Consider the following 17,198-nt stretch of genomic DNA (forward strand, 5'->3'; position numbering starts at 1 on the left):
CAAAGAAGAAAGGATCGAACTAAACTTTATTTCATCTAAAAGAAAATGATCGAACTAAAATAAGTAAAAGCAAAAAGATAGTGGGATGATACGATACCGGGGTACCTCCCCCAAGCTTGGCGGAAGCTAAGGGGAGTGCCCATACCCGATACTCAATTTTCTTTTGGTAGTGAAGAAGATGATGGTGGTGATGATAACTATGGCTTCAACTTTTTCATATTGTAGTTGAGGAGAGCAGTTTCCTTTTTAAATCAGTGACCTCCAACTCCAGCTTCAAGATCTTGTCACATAAATCTCCTTTTCTTTTTTGTTGAAAATGAGAAGGGATAAATCGGTTATTAGACTGGTTAGCTCTCTTAGGAAGACTGGACTTCTTGAATTTTTTTTGCATATCCCCGGGTTAAGGTAGAGGAACATCCTCCTGCTCCGAGCTTGAATCATCAATCCTCATCAAGTGAGCATCATCCTCGTCATCCGTAGTTTGACCACAAGGAGACAGGTCCCCATAGGTCTTTGGGTCAGCAATGAGATGTGAGACATAGCTCTCACCATCAGAGTCTTGGGACGACATATTCGGTCATCAACAGGTTCGGGAAACAACAAGAAAAGAGAATAGAGGATTTCTTCACGATACGGTGATCAACAGGTTTGGTAAGTATATATAGATTTTTTATACAGGAGGACAAGTATATGGTAGAAAAACGGAGTACGGAAGGTGTCCTAGGTGGGCACAACCCACCTGGGTGCGCCAGGCAAGCCTGGCGTGCCCTGGTGTCTTGTGCCCACCTGGGGACGCTTCCTAGAAATTTCTTTATTTCCAAAATTTTAAAATATTCCAAAACTGATAAAAAATATTTTGGCGGATTTTTAAGAGTCCGTTTACTTACCCTATCATGTACCTCTTTATTTTCACAATTTTGAAGTGTTCCGGAAAGACTCGTGTATGTGTTCTTATGGTGTCATGGTTTGGATAATATTACTTTCAACATTAATAGGCGTACCTGAGATATAATGTTTTTTTCATTGCCCATTGACAACCTTTGGGTTAGTACCGTCGGAGTTATTTATTTTGATGGCTCCAGACCGGTAAACCTCCTCGATGATGTATGGGCCTTCCAATTTCAAGAGGAGCTTTCCTGCAAAAAATCTAAAATGAGAGTTGTACAAAAGAACATATTCTCCAACTTTAAACTCACGCTTTTGAATTCTTTTTTCATGCCATCTTTTAACTTTTTCTTTCAATAACTTTGCATTTTCATAAGCTTGGGTTATCCATTCATCTAAGAATCTGATATCAAATAACCTCTTTTCACCAGCAAGTTTGAAATCATAATTGAGTTCTTTAACTTCCCGATATGCTTTATGTTCTAACTCAAGAGGCAAATGACAAGCTTGTCCATAAACCATTTTATAAGGAGACATACCCATAGGATTTTTATATGTTGTTCTATAAGCCCAAAGTGCATCATCTAATTTCTTACACCAATTCTTCCTAGACCTATTAACAGTCTTTTGCAAAATTAATTTTATTTCTATGTTGCTAAGTTCAACTTGACCACTAGACTGATGATGATAGGGTTATGCAATTCTATGATTAACATCATATTTAGCAAGCATTTTATGAAAAGTACCATGAATAAAGTGTGAACCACCATCAGTCATTAAATATATAGGGACTCCAAACCTTGGGAAAATAACTTCCTAAAGTTCATAGAGGTGTTGTGATCAGCACTACTAGTTGGAATAGCTCCTACCCATTTAGTAACATAATCAACATCAACCAAAATATGTGTATACCCATTAGAGGAAGGGAAAGGTCCCATATAATCAAATCTACAAACATCAATTGGTTCAACAGCAAGTGAATAATTGATAGGCATTTCTTGACGCTTACTAATATTACCTATTCTTTGACATTCATCACAAGAAGAGACAAACTTACGGGCATCCTTCAAGAGAGTAGGCCAATAGAATCCAGATTGCAGTACCTTGTGAGCAGTTCTATCTCCAGCCTGGGAGTGACATTTCCGTAGGATTTGTCCCTGTTCATGGTCTGGTACACAATGCCTAATAATACCATCTACTCCTTCTTTATAAAGATGTGGGTCATCCCAAAGGTAATGTCTTAAATCATCGAAGAATTTTTTGTTTTTCTATCATGTAAAGCTAGGTAGTAAATATTTAGCAACAATGTAATTAGCATAATCAACACACCAAGGAGTGCCATTAGCAACATTTATTGCAGCTAACTGCTCATCAGGAGAACAATCATCAATAGGTAGTGGGTCATCTAGCACATTTTCAAGCCTAGAAAAATCATCAGCTAAGGGTTCTCAGCTCCTTTTCTATCAATGATATCTAAATTAAATTCTTGTAACAAGAGAACCCAACGAATAAGTATAGGTTTAGCATCTTTCTTTTCCATAAGATATTTAATAGCAGCATTGTCTATGTGAACAGTTACTTTGTAATCAACAATATAAGGTCTAAATTTATCACAAGCAAACACCACCGCTAGGAATTCTTTTTCACTAGTAGCATAATTTCTTTGAGCACTGTCTAGAGTTTTACTAGCATAATGAATAACATTAAGTTTCTTATCAACTCTTTGTCCTAGAATATCACCAACACCATAATCACTAGCATCACACATAATTTTGAAAGGCCAGTTCCAATCAGGTGGTTGAACAATAGGTGCAGATATTAAGGCTTTCTTGAGTGTTTCAAAGGCTTCTAAACAATCATCATCAAAAACAAAAGGAATATCCTTTTGCAAAAGATTATTAAGAGGCCTAGAAATTTTAGAAAAGTCTTTGATAAATCTCCTATAGAAACTAGCATGACCAAGGAAACTACGAATACATTTGATGTCCTTAGGACATGGCATTTTCTCAATTGCGTCAACCTTAGCTTGGTCCACTTCAGTACATCTTTCAAAAAATTTATGACTCAAGACAATGCCTTCATTAACCATAAAATGGCACTTCTCCCAATTCAAGACAAGATTTGTTTGTTCAAATCTCTGCAAAACTCGCTCAAGATTGCTTAAACAATCATCAAAATACTTCCCATAAACAGAAAAGTCATCCATGAAAACCTCAACAATCTTTTTACAAAAGTCCGAGAATATAGCAGTCATACATATTTGAAAGGTAGCATAGGCTCCAAAGTATAGGTTCCAAAGTGACAAGTAAAAGTAGGTTCCAAAGTGACAAGTAAAAGTAGTGTTTTCTTGATTAGGTTGAGAGACAGGTATTTGTGAAAAGCCAGAACATCCATCTAGAAAGCTAAAGTGTGTGTGCTTAGATAATATTTCAAGCATTTGATCAAGAAAAGGCAAGGGGTAATGAGCTTTTCTAGTTGCTTTGTTTAATTTTCTGTAATCAATTACCATTCTATAGTCTGTAACAATTCTTTGTGGAATAAGTTCATTTTTATCATTAGGAACAACAATAATACCTCCTTTATTAGGGGCACAATGAACGGGACTTACCCATCTACTATAAGAGATAGGATATATTATACCTGCTTCCATAAGTTTTAAGATTTCCATTCTTACCACTTGTTTCATTTTTGGATTCAATCGACATTGGTGATCAACATCGGGTTTAGCATTAGGTTCCATATTAATTTTGTGCTGATATAGAGTGGGACTAATGACCTTGAAATCATCAAAAGTATATCCAATAGCAGCCCGGTGCTTCCTTAGAACTTTCAATAATCTTTCTTCTTCATGTTCTGAAAGGTTAGCACTAATAATAACAGGATATATCTTTTTTTCATTGAGATAAGCATATTTCACAGTGTCTAGCAATTGTTTTAATTCAAACATATGATTACCTTTAGGTGGACGAGGACCTCCCAGAGTTTCAATAGGCAAATTGTGTTTAAGCAGAGGACGTTGTTCAAAGAAAACCTTATCTATTTCATTTCTTTCATGCATATGAAAATCATTTTCATGGTCTAGCAAATATTGTTCTAAACGATTAGTAGGTGGAAGAGAAATAGAAGCAAGACCAATCAATTCATCCTTACTAGGAAATTCTTTTTCATCATGATTTCTACTAAAGATGGAAAAGTTAAACTCATGAGACTCATTACCAAATCTAACAACAATGGTTTGTTTCTTACAATCTATCTTAGCATTAACTATATTCAAGAAAGGTCTACCAAAGATAATGGGACAAAAGTCATCTTGTGGGGAACCAAGAACAAGAAAATCAATAGGGTATTTTATTCACCCACACAAGACGTCAACATCTGTAACAATCCCAATTGGTGTTATGGTGTCTCTATTAGCAAGTTTAATAGTAACATCTATTTTTCTATCTCAGCAGGTTCTAATTATTTCATGTTTTATTCATATAAAGTGTAAGGAATAACACTCACACTAGCACCCATGTCACATAAACCATGATAACAGTGATCTCCTATTTTAACTAAAATAACAGGCATGCCAACAATAGGTCTATGTTTATCTCTTTTATCTAGTTTAGCAATTCTAGCAGCTTCTTCACAAAAGTAAATAACATGCCCATCCATAGCTTCTTCTAAGAGATCTTTAACCATAGCAATACTAGGTTCAACTTTAATTTGTTCATCAGGTTTAGGTGTTCTAATATAGATTTTGTTAACCACAGTTGAAACTTTAGCATGTTCATTAATCCTAAAAGGGAAAGGTGGTTTCTCAATATAAGCACAAGGAACAACTAGATCAACATTATAAAGTGTAGTTTCTTATTCAATTGGTACTTGTTCTTTAATTTCTTCTTTAATAGGTGGGTGATATTTAAACCACTTCTCCTTAGGGAATTCAACATGAGTAGCAAATGATTCACAAAAGGAGGCTACTATCTCAGAGTCAAGTCCATATTTAGTGCTAAAGTTTTGAAAAGCATCGGTATCCATAAAAGATTTAACACAATCATACTTAAGTTTAATACCTGACTCTTCACAGAAAGCCGACCATAAAAATTTTGGATAATAATTTCTCTTGGGATCTCATGATTGGGGCATGAATATAACATTGAATTAAGCCCCCCCCAAGCTAGAGCGATACTTTCTCCTCCACAAGGCTAAAAATTATATATATAATTCCGATGAACTAGACGCATAGGATAAAAGTCTTGGTGGAACTCCAATTTCGAACAATTCCAATTCCATGATCCAATACCATAACATAGCATATACCATGCCAATGCTTTTCCCTTCAAAGATAAAGGGAAAACCTTTCACATAACTTCATCTCCGAGTAAACCTGCAAGTTTAAACAAACCACAAATTTATTCCACATATATCAAGTGCATATCAGGATGTTCAGTTCCATCTCCTGCAGTTGTTCTATCTTACCCGAAGGAATTTCATATTCAATATTTTCAGTAGGTGCAGTAGGTTGAGGGGTAGCTAATTGTGATTCCGGACAAGGTGAAGATACCTCGAACGAACTCCTCAAAGAATTGTTTTCCATAGTAACGAGTGACAATAAATTTCAGCACACTATATAAATGTTTCCTTACCAAATTCCACTTACCAAAGGCGCTCCACTCCCCGGCAACGGTGCAAGAAAATAGCCTTGATGACCTGCAAGTATAGGGGATCAATTGTAGCTCTTTTTGATAAGTAAGAGTGTCGAACCCAACGAGGAGCAGAAGGAAATGACAAGTAGTTTCTAGTAAGGTATTGTTAGCAAGTAATGAAATTGTAAGTAGCGGAGTAGTTTGATAGCAAGATAATTTGTAACAAGCAAGTAACGATAATAGTAACAAAAGTGCAGCAAGGCAGCGCAATCCTTTTGAGGCAATGGTCGGGCCAAAACAGTCTCTTATGATAAGCAAAGCGTTCTTGAGGGTACACTGGAATTTCATCTAGTCACTTTCATCACGTTGGTTTGATTTGTGTTCTCTACCTTGCTAATTAGATATGTGGGTGGACCGGTGCTTAGGTGCTGTTCTTACTTGAAGAAACCTCCTACTTATCATTAACCCTCCCGCAAGCATCCACAACTATGCACTCTTGCAACGCACACCATCTATTTGCTACTCCACAATGCATTCCCCTAGGCCCAAATATAGTGAAGTGTCATGTAGTCGACATTCACATGACACCACTAAGGTTATAACAACAAGCATACTATCAAAATATCAAACACATATCAAGTACACATGATTACTTGCAACATGATTTCTCTCGTGACCTCAACAACAAGAGTGACTACTCACAAATAATATACATGTTCATGATCAAAGGAGTATTAAATAGCATAATGTATCTGAACATACAATCTTCCACCGAATAAACCATATAGTAATCAACTACAAGATGTAATCAACACTACTAGTCACCCACAAGCACCAATCGATAGTTCCGGTAACAAGATTGAAGACAAGAGATGAACTAGGGTTTGAGAGGAGATGGTGCTGTTGAAGATGTTGATGCAGATTACCCTCCCCAAGATAGGAGAGTTGTTGGTGATGATGATGACGATAATTTCCCCCTCTGGGAGGGAAGTTCCCCCGGCGGAATCGCTCCGCCCGAGGGAAAAAGTGGTCATGCCCAAGTTCCGCCTCAAGGCGGCGGTGCTTCATCTCGAAAGTCCTCCTCTGATTTTTTTTCTAGGTCAAAATGACTTATATACCAGAAGATGGGCCCCGAAGGTGTGCCAAGGAGGCCACAACCCACTAGGGCGCGCCTGGGGAGCCTACCACGCCAGGTGGGTTGTGCCCACGTGGTGGCCCCCCTCTGGTGTTTATTGGCTCCAGTATTTCTTAAATAATCCATAAAAATTCTCCGTAAAGTTCATATCATTTGGAGTTGTGCAGAATAGGTGGCCTGATGTAGCTTTTCCAGGTCTAGATTTCCAGCTGCCGGAATTCTCCCTCTTGATGTGTTCCTTGCAAATTATGAGAGAAAAGGCATTAGAATTACTCCCAAAAGCATTATTATGGATAAAAACATTATAAATAACAGTAAGAAAACATGATGCAAGATGGATGTATCAAATGGCAGGAGCCTTATGGTTGTCGCTTTATTGTATGAAATGCAATCGGCATGCAATTGCTTTACTTTATCACTAAGCGGTAGCGACAGTCGTAGAAGCAATAGTTAGCGAGACGACAAGGATGCTACAATGGAGATCAAGGTGTCAATACGGTGACGATTGTGATCATGACGGTGCTTTGGAGATGGAGATCAAAGGCACAAGATGATGATGGCCATATCATATCACTTATTTTGATTGCATGTGATGTTTATCCTTTATGCATCTTATTTTGCTTAGTATGACGATAGCATTATAAGATGAGCTCTCACTAAATTTCAAGGTATAAGTGTTCTCCCATGAGTATGCACCGTTGCTACAGTTCGTCATGCCGAGAGACCATGTGATAATCAGGTGTGATAAGCTCTACGTTCACCTACAACGGGTGCAAGCCAGTTTTGCACACGCAGAATACTCGGGTTAAACTTGAAGAGCCTAGCATATGCCGATATGGCCTCGGAACACTGAGACCGAAAGGTCAAACATGAATCATATAGTAGATATTATCAACATAGTGATGTTCACCATTGAAAACTACTCCATCTCACGTGATGACCAGACATGGTTTAGTTGATATGGATCACTAGATCATCTAGATGACTAGAGAGATGTCTATCTAAGTGGGAGTTCTTAAGTAATATGATTAATTGAACTTTATTTTATCATGAACTTAGTACCTGATAGTATTTTGCATGTCTATGTTGTTGTAGATCAATGGCAATGCTACCATTCCCTTGAATTTTTTGCGTTCCTAGAGAAAGCTGAGTTGAAAGATGATGGTAGCAACTACACGGACTGGGTCTGTAACTTGAGGATTATCCTCATTGCTGCACAGAAGAATTACGTCCTGGAAGCACCGCTAGGTGCAAAACCCGCTACAACAGCAACTCCGGACATTATGAACGTCTAGCAGAGCAAAGCTGATGACTACTCGATAGTTCAGTGTGCCATGCTTTACGGCTTAGAACCGAGACATCAACAACGTTTTGAATGTAATGGAGCATATAAGATGTTCTAGGAGTTGAAGTTAATATTTCAAGCAAATTCTCGGATTGAGAGATATGAAGTCTCCAATAAGTTCCACAGCTGCAAGATGGAGGAGAATAGTTCTGTCAGCGAACATATACTCAGAATCTCTGGGTACCACAACCACTTGACTCAACTGGGAGTTAATCTTCCTGATGATAGTGTCACTGACAGAGTTCTTCAATCACTGCCACCAAGCTACGAAAGCTTCGTGATGAACTATAATATGCAAGGGATGGATAAGACAATTCTCGAGCTCTTCGCGATGCCAAAGGCTGCGGAGGTAGAAATCAAGAAGGAGCATCAAGTGTTGATGGTTAACAAGACCAGTAGTTTCAAGAAAAAGGCCAAAGGGAAGAAGGGGAACTTCAAGAAGAACGACAACCAAGTTGCTGCTCAAGTGAAGAAGCCCAAGTCTGGACCTAAGCCTGAGACTGAGTGCTTCTACTGCAAAGGGACTGGTCACTAGAAGCGGAACTGCCCCAAGTATTTGGCGGATAAGAAGGATGGCAAAGTGAAAGGTATATTTGATATACATGTTATTGATGTGTATCTTACTAATGCTCGTAGTAGTGCCTGGGTATTTGATACTGGTTTTGTTGCTCATGTTCGCAACTCGAAATAGGGGCTACGGATTAAATGAAGATTGGCTAAGGACGAGGTGACGATGCGCATGGGAAATGGTTCCAAAGTCGATGTGATTGCCGTCGGCACGCTACCTCTACATCTACCGTCAGGATTAGTTTTAGACCTAAAAATTGTTATTTGGTGCCAGCGTTGAGCATGAACATTATATTTGGATCTTGTTTTATGCGAGAGGGTTATTCATTTAAATCAGATAATAATGGTTGTTCTATTTATATGAGTAATATCTTTTATGGTAAGTCCCGATTGTAGTGATACACATATTCATAAGATTGAAGCCAAAAGATACAAGGTTAATAATGATAGTGCAACTTATTTGTGGCACTTATCTTTAGGTCATATTGGTTTAAAGCGCATGAAGAAACTCCATGCCGATGGACTTTTGGAACCACTTGATGCTTGCGAACCATGCCTCATGGGCAAGACGACTAAGATTCCGTTCTCCGGAACAATGGAGCGAGCAACAGACTTGTTGGAAATAATACATACCAATTTATGCGTTCCGATGAGTGTTGAGGCTCGCGGTGGGTATCGTTATTTTCTCACCTTCACAGATGATTTGAGCAGATATGGGTATATCTACTTGATGAAACATAAATCTGAAACAGTTGAAAAGTACAAAGAATTTCAGAGCGAAGTAGAAAATCATCGTAACAAGAAAATAAAGTTTCTACGATCTGATCATGGAGGTGAATATTTGAGTTATGAGTTTGGTCTTCATTTGAAACAATGCGGAATAGTTTCGCAACTCACGCCACCTGGAACACCACAACATAATGGTGTGTCCAAACGTCGTAACCGCACTTGATTAGATATGGTGCGATCTATGATGTCTCTTACTGATTTACCGGTATCGTTTTGGGGTTATGCTTTGGAGACGGATGCATTAACGTTAAATAGGACACCATCTAAATCCGTTCAGACGACACCATATGAACTGTGGTTTGGCAAGAAAACAAAGTTGTCGTTTCTTAAAGTTTGGGGCTGCGATGCTTATGTGAAAAGGCTTTAACCTGATAAGCTCGAACGCAAATCGGAGAAATGTGTCTTCACAGGATACCCAAAGGAGACTGTTGGGTACACCTTCTATCACAAATCCGAAGGCAAGATCTTCATTGCTAAGAATGGATCCTTTCTAGAGAAGGAGTTTCTCTCGAAAGAAGTGAGTGGCAGGAAAGTAGAACTTCATGAGGTAATTGTACCTTCTCCCGAATTGGAAAGTAGTTCTTCACATAAATCAGTTCCAGTGATTCCTACACCAATCAGTGAGGAAGCTAATGATGATGATCATGAAACTTTAGATCAAGTTACTACTGAACCCCGTAGGTCAACCAGAGTAAGGTCTGCACCAGAGTGGTGCGGTAATCCTGTTCTGGAGGTCATGTTACTTGACCATGATGAACCTACGAACTATGAGGAAGCGATAATGAGCCCAGATGCCACAAAAATGCTTGAGGGCCTGAAATCTGAGATGGGATCCATGTATGAGAACAAAGTGTGGACTTTGGTTGACTTGCCCGATGATCGGCATGCCATAGAGAATAAATGTATCGTCAAGAAGAAGTCTAACGCTGACGGTAATGTTACTGTCTACAAAGCTTGACTTGTTGTGAATGGTTTTCGACAAGTTTAAGGAGTTGACTATGATGAGACCTTCTCACCCTTAGCGACGCTTAAGTCTATCAAATGACATCTGGCAAATGGATGTCAGAACTGCATTCCTTAATGGATATCTTAAAGAAAAGTTTTATATGATGCAACCAGAAGGTTTTGTCGATCTTAAAGGTGCTAAGCAAGTGAGCAAGCTCCAGTGATCCATTTATGGACTGGTTGGAATATATGCTTTGATAGTGTGATCAAAGCATATGGTTTTATACAGACTTTTTGATAAGCATGTATTTACAAGAAAGTGAGTGGGTGCTGTGTAGCATTTCTGATACTATATGTGGATGACATATTGATGATCAAAAATTATACTAAATTTCTTAATAGCATAAAAGGATACATGAATAAGAATTTTTCAATTGAAGACCTCGGTGAAGCTGCTTATATATTGGGCATCAAGATCTATAGAGATAGATCAAGACGCTTAATTGGACTTTCACAAAGCACATACCTTGATAAAGTTTTGAAGAAGTTCAAAATGGATCGGTCAAAGAAAGGGTTCTTGCCTGTGTTACAAGGTGTGAAGTTGAGTCAGACTCAATGCCCGACCACTGCAGAAGATAGAGAGAAAATGAAAGTCATTCCCTATGCCTCAGCCATAGGTTCTATCATGTATGCAATGTTGTATACCAGACCTGATGTGTGCCTTGCTATTAGTTTGCTGGGAGGTACCAAAGTAATCCTCGAGAGGATCAATGGACAGCGGTCAAGAACATCCTAAAATACCTGAAAAGGACTAAGGATATGTTTCTCATTTATGGAGGTGACAAAGAGCTCGTCGTATCCGGATGACTCTAAGTCACAAACCGGATACGTATTTATATTGAATGGTGGAGCTGTCAGTTGGTGTAGTTCCAAGCAAAGCGTAGTGGAGGGATCTACGTGTGAAGCAGAGTACATAGCTGCTTTGGAAGCAGCAAATGAAGGAGTCTGGATGAAGGAGTTCATATCCGATCTAGGTGTAATACCTAGTGCATTGGGTCCAATGAAAATCTTTTGTCACAATTCTGGAGCAATTGCCTTGGCGAAGGAATCCAGATTTCACAAGATAACCAAACACATCAAGAAATGCTTCAATTCCATCCATGATGAAGTCAAGGAGGGAGACATAGAGATTTGCAAGATACGTACGGATCTGAATGTTGCAGACCCGTTGACTAAGCCTCTGTCACGATCAAAACATGATCACCACCAAGACTCCATGGGTGTTAGAATCATCACTTTGTAATCTAGATTATTGACTCTAGTACAAGTGGGAGACTGAAGGAAATATGCCCTAGAGGAAATAATGAAGTTGTTATTTATATTTCCTTATATCATGATAAATGTTTATTATTCATGTCAGAATTATATTAACCGGCAACTTACTACATGTGTGAATACATAGACAAACAGAGTGTCCCTTTACGGGCCACAGAACTGTCTTCGGAGAATGGCTCGGTAGGCCCTGTCAAATACACATGACGCTGAACACTGAACCAACACACAGCCTACGGGCATGTTGGATACTCCGGCAGGTGGCCAAGAGCGGCGAGTGTATCCTCACCAACACTACACCAGAAAGGTACTCTTCGGAACACGATCTCGAAGTACTCACAATCTTCGAGACCTTCTCATCAAATAATCGGCGCAAACGGGCACTTCGCAACCTTACCGAAGTCTGCCATGTAGCAGCAATAAACCCTTGGAACGATACGTCAATTACTTTCAATGCCGATGATGAACCAAGAACCCGCTCAGTCCTGGCACTAGCCACTCTGGTCCTCAACCCAATTGTGGACGGTTTTCGACTCGCTAAAGTTCTAATGGATGGTGGCAGCGGACTGATCCTCATCTACGAGGACACACTCAATAAAATGCAAATGGATAGGAGTCGCATTGAGCAGAGCAAAACATCCTTCATGCGAATCATTCCCAGCAGGGAAGCAGGATCCTCGGGGAAAATTAAGCTGGATGTGGTATTCGGCACACCAGAAAACTATAGGTCCGAAGAGATAATCTTCCAGGTGGCTCCTTTTAACAGCGGATATCATGCCCTGTTAGGGCGAGATGCATTCACACGCTTTCAAGTTATACCTCATTACAGGTATATGAAACTAAAATGCATAGGCCCAATGGTGTTATCACTATCTCTAGTGACCCGGACATAGCACTCCACGCCGAAAATAAAACCACATCCCTGGCCCTTCAAGCATTGTCCGAAGCCCTAGTGGCCGAGGAACTCACCGCACTGCGTTCCAAAGTGGATAGGGATGACGTAGTTCTTGACAAAAGGCCCAAATCCACCTCTTTCAAGCCAGCTGACGAAATAGACAAATTTCAAGTCCACCCGACAGATCCCAAGAAAAGAGCTTCCATTGGGGCACAACTGGACCCGATAGTGGACGCGGCATTACGCGTGTTCTCGAGCGAGAACTAAAACATCTTCGCCTGGCACCCCTCGGATATGCCAGGAATCCCATGCGCCCTGGCCGAACATAGTCTCAATATACTGAAGGGATATAAGCTGGTCAAGCAAATGCTCCGGCGATTTTCCGAACCCGAATGACAGGCTATGGGGGAGGAGCTAGCCAAACTACTCGAAGCCAGGTTTATCATAGAGATCAAACATCCGGACTCGCTAGCTAACCTGGTCATTGTACCAAAGAATGATAAATCCTAGAGCCTGTGTGTCTATTTCAGAGACGTTAACCAGGCCTGCCCTAAGGACCCCTTCCCACTACCTCGCATCGACCAGATTATTGATGCAACTGCGGGACACGATTCACTATGTTTCGTCGACGCATACTCCGGATACCATCAAATTAAGATGAAGGAATCCGACCAAGCCACAACGACATTCATCACCCCGTATGGGCCTTTCTGCTTCAACACTATGCCTTTCGGGCTCAAAAACGCCGGCGCCACTTACCAACGCATGATTCAAACACGCCTGTAAGAACAAATTGGCAAGGCTGTGGAGGCATATGTAGATGACGTAGTCATCAAAACCAAGCATGTTGAATCATTGGTGGGTGACTTACGCCTCACATTCGACAACCTCCGAATATATGACATAAGGCTTAATCCGGAAAAGTGCGTTTTCGGCTTTCCCGCCGGCAAATTACTTGGGTTTATTGTCTCCAATAGGGGAATAGAAGCAAACCCAGCCAAAATTTGAGCCATGTCACAATTGGCAACACCAACCGACCTCTAGCAGGTCCAAAAACTAACCGGGTGCGTGGCAGCCTTGAGTCGCTTTATCTCCAGATTAGGAGAAAAGGCGTTGCCACCGTATCGCCTCCTCCGACGCGCCGACCACTTTGTGTGGACGGATGCTGCAATAGTCGGGATGGAGGAAATAAAAACTTTGCTAGCAAGCAATCCCATCCTGGCTGCACCAAATGTCGGGGAACCAATGCTTCTTTACATATCGACAACTCACTAGGTGGTGAGTGCGGTGCTCGTCGTCAAACGAGAAGAGGAATGACATAAATTCCCACTCCAAAAACCAGTATATTACGTGTCGATGGTCCTTACACCATGCAAATCCCGATACCTGCATTTTCAGAAGATAGCATATGCGGTCTTTATGGCATCTCGCAAGCTACGACACTACATCCAAGAGTGCTCAATCACAGTGGCTTATGAAGTACCACTCAATGATATTATAAACAACCGGGACGCCACCGACAGGATTGCCAAATGGGCCATTGAGCCCCTACCATTTGAAATAATGTACAAACCACGCTGAGCCATTAAATGTCAGGTGTTGACTGACTTCGTCGCCGAATGGACAAAGGCTGAACTCCCTAAAGAGTACGGCATGTATTCCAATTGGGTGATGCACTTTGACGGCTCTAAAATGTTAGCCGGACTAGGGGCTGGTGTCGTCTTGACATCCCCCATAGGTGACACAGTTCCTTACATGCTCCAAATACTGTATACAGACTCTAAGAATGCAGCCAAATACGAAGCCCCATTGCATGGTCTCCGGATGGATGTCTCCATGGGCATACAATGCCTTGAGGTGCGCGGGGATTCCAACCTCGCAACGCCGTACTCCAAATATCAGCTCGATTCAAGGGTCTCGAGTTTCATCACGTGGCTCGAGAGATTAATCAAGCCACGGACATCCTTGCTCGCATGGGCGCTAAGCGCGACCCCGTCCCACCTAACACCTTTGTGGAAAGGCTCTTCCGGCAATCCGTGGTGTGGTAGGACGAGAATGGGAACACCGACCTGGAGCCGATCACACCCCCCGATTCCAAACACAGCCCCGATATCATCGGGGGATCAAGCACTGAAATAACATCATCAGCCCATGAAATAATGGTTGTAATTGCCCCATGGACTGAGCATTTCCTTGCCTACCTCACTAGGAATGAGCTCCTTGAGGATCAGACCGAGGCCTGTGGCATCGCTCAATGTTCTAAAGCCTACAAAGTTCATGAAGGAGAACTGTACAAGAAAAGTACTACCAAGGTCATTCAACGATGTATCTCCGAAGACAAGGGACGGCAGCTCTTGGCTTAAATACACGCTAGTCTTGGCGGCCATCATGCCGCAGCCCGGGCCCTTGTAAGTAAAGCCTTCTGCATGGGTTTCTTTTGGCCCACAAACCGGGAAAATGCACAAGACCTCGTGCAGCACTGTGTTGGATGCCATCTTTTCACTAACCAAAGCCATATGCCGCCCACTGCCCTCTGAACAATCCCCATTACATGGCCCTTTGCGATCTGGGGGCTAGATATGGTCGGACCTCTTTAAGTGGGAAGCCATAAGAAGAAATACTTGTTGGTAATGGTCGACAAGTTCACTAAGTGGATAGAAGCCAAACCAGTTAAAATGACTGAAGCCGGACCGGTGATAGACTTCATATCCGGTGTCATACACCGTTACGGTGTACCGCATAGTATTATTACTAACAACGGCTCTAACTTTACAATCAACAAGGTGAAAACTTGGTGCGCCAACTTGGGCATCAAGCTTGATTACGCCTCCGTATACCACCCTCAGACAAACAGTTAGGTCAAACGGGCTAATGGCATGATAATGAGTGGAATCAAACCCAGACTAGTGCAATCTCTTCAAGAATCAGATAAACACTGGGTTGAAGAACTCGATTCCGTACTCTGGGGGCTGCGGACCACGCCCAATCGCATGAACGGATATACACCCTTTTTCATGGTGTACGGTGCAGAGGCAGTCTTGCCTTGCGACATTATTCATGACTCACCTCGAGTGCGCATGTATGAAGAGAGAGAAGACGAGCTCGATCGGCAGGACGACCTGGACGGTCCGGAGAAGCCTATCATCTTCGTAATGCTTCGGACAATCTCTTGGTGGCAATCCAATGGAATTCCACAAGGCTCCGAAGATTCTATGCCTAAGTCCGCACATATACCTTTTTTCTTGTTCTGTCGTTTCTCCTTTTTACAGTTTTCCCTTTTTGCCTCGTTTCTATATGACTTCTACCCTGTGTTCGGAAAAACCGTACTCCTGAAGGGTAGACATCCTCAAATGTACTTACCCCACAATACCTGGGGGCTTCTTTTCAGAAGAAGCTTATTCTTGTTATTATTTTTCGAGCATCAAGCTCCCTGTATATATGTGTCGTCTATCCATATATGTCTTTTCTTCACCATTATTTGCACCTTTATGACTTAAGTTCTTACCAAGATGGGTTGCTTGGCTCCTGTGCTTATGCCCTACGTTCCCGCTTGTTCGGCTAGGGCATAAAGGGAGCACCTCTGCGATTGTTACAGTCGGGTCATCCAGACATGTACCACAGACGGATGAAGCCAAAATCTAGCATTCTTAAGGGAATGATTGGTCGGTGAGTAAAAGACAAACTGCCCTCGTGGCACTACAAAACCCCAGAGTAGAAATGCGTACTATGATTTTTCAGCATCACAACTTTGGTATGCATGAAGAACCGCATGCTAGCCCAAGGAAAGGAACCCTTAACAGAACTATTCTGACTGGAAGATGTTTCTTACAATCAAATGTAATATAACATAACTCCCTGAATACAACTTGTCTGTTCAAGCAAATATGACCAGACTACCTGGTTTCCGAACATAGTTTGGTGTTTACCTATGGTATAGTATTCGGAAACACTCCTAACCTAGGGTTTTCGGAGGTCGAAGAAGAAAGTCGCCATGACAATCATTTTACAAATTCGGCTGGAGGCAAGTTTTTGACAAAAATACATTACTACTTAGACTAAAAAACTTCTTCTTCCTCTTGACCCTCTAACAGGCTGTCTAGTTTACAATCTTGTTAGGAGAACTTGGCGGCCACCTTCAGTTGGTCGTACACCAGGCTGACTGGAATTTCGTGTCCGTCGGATCCTCAAGGTCCGACCCAGGCCATATGATTGGGATCAAGTCCGATGTACCGTGTTTTTACCATGGCCCAGGCTTACCAAGCACCTTCTCGACATGCCGATATCTTCCATAGCCTAAAACGGAGCCGAGCTCCCTAGAATAAATCCACGAGGTCCTCCATACTTCCCAGAGGAGAATCAGCTGTCCATAAAGCTTTAGCAATGCTTCTCATTGCCTTCCGCGCTCATTCATGCACTTGGGAAAACTCTTATAGCAGGTCGCCTTGAAATCCAGACACCTCTTCTTCGGGCCTCCCAGTTAACACACCTACACACAAAAACCTGTCAGGATTCACATCAGCAAACTGTATGTCAGTAGGTTAAAAGGCATACTGAATATGCCGCCTCTCAGTTTTATGTTCTCCTTCAAGGCGTCTGCCAGCTGGGCTCGCATGTCTTTCGGCTCTTCACCGAGCTGAGTATTGGAATCCTGTAGCTTGTTCTTTTCGTCCCTGG

Source organism: Triticum urartu, chromosome 2 (assembly GCF_003073215.2).
Source record: "Triticum urartu cultivar G1812 chromosome 2, Tu2.1, whole genome shotgun sequence".
Lineage (NCBI taxonomy): Eukaryota > Viridiplantae > Streptophyta > Magnoliopsida > Poales > Poaceae > Triticum > Triticum urartu.